The 317-nt window shown below is 54.9% G+C and overlaps 1 protein-coding gene across 1 annotated transcript in view; it reads right to left on the reverse strand.

The window, feature by feature from the left end:
* Positions 1 to 317, reverse strand: part of PTHLH (parathyroid hormone-like hormone) — a 12,670-nt gene that overhangs the window by 11,327 nt on the left and 1,026 nt on the right. The gene's annotated exons all lie outside the window — the stretch shown is intronic.

Genomic DNA, 317 nt, shown 5'->3' on the forward strand with positions numbered 1-317 from the left:
ACGGAGGGACCGAAATTTTTCCATCCCAGGAAAACACTTATGCACAACCCAAAGGTAACACAATCCGCCCCTTTATACAGCCCTGCTTGCGCGAGAAACTGCCCCCCCGGTATTACGAAGTAGGGTAGCGGGAGAAAGCCCCCGGGGGGGGGGGGCCGGGGCTTTTTTTTTTGTTGTTTTGCAAAGAGATGGCGCCCTAGGAACATGTGCGGAGAGAGCGAGAGCCCGGGCGGGATAGCCAAAAAGGAGCCTAGAAATCAGCTTTTCCCCGGGAGTCAAAAAGAAGGGGAGAAAAGGCAAACACCCGACAGCACACA

Source organism: Calidris pugnax, unplaced genomic scaffold (assembly GCF_001431845.1).
Source record: "Calidris pugnax isolate Ruff unplaced genomic scaffold, ASM143184v1 scaffold298, whole genome shotgun sequence".
NCBI lineage: Eukaryota > Metazoa > Chordata > Aves > Charadriiformes > Scolopacidae > Calidris > Calidris pugnax.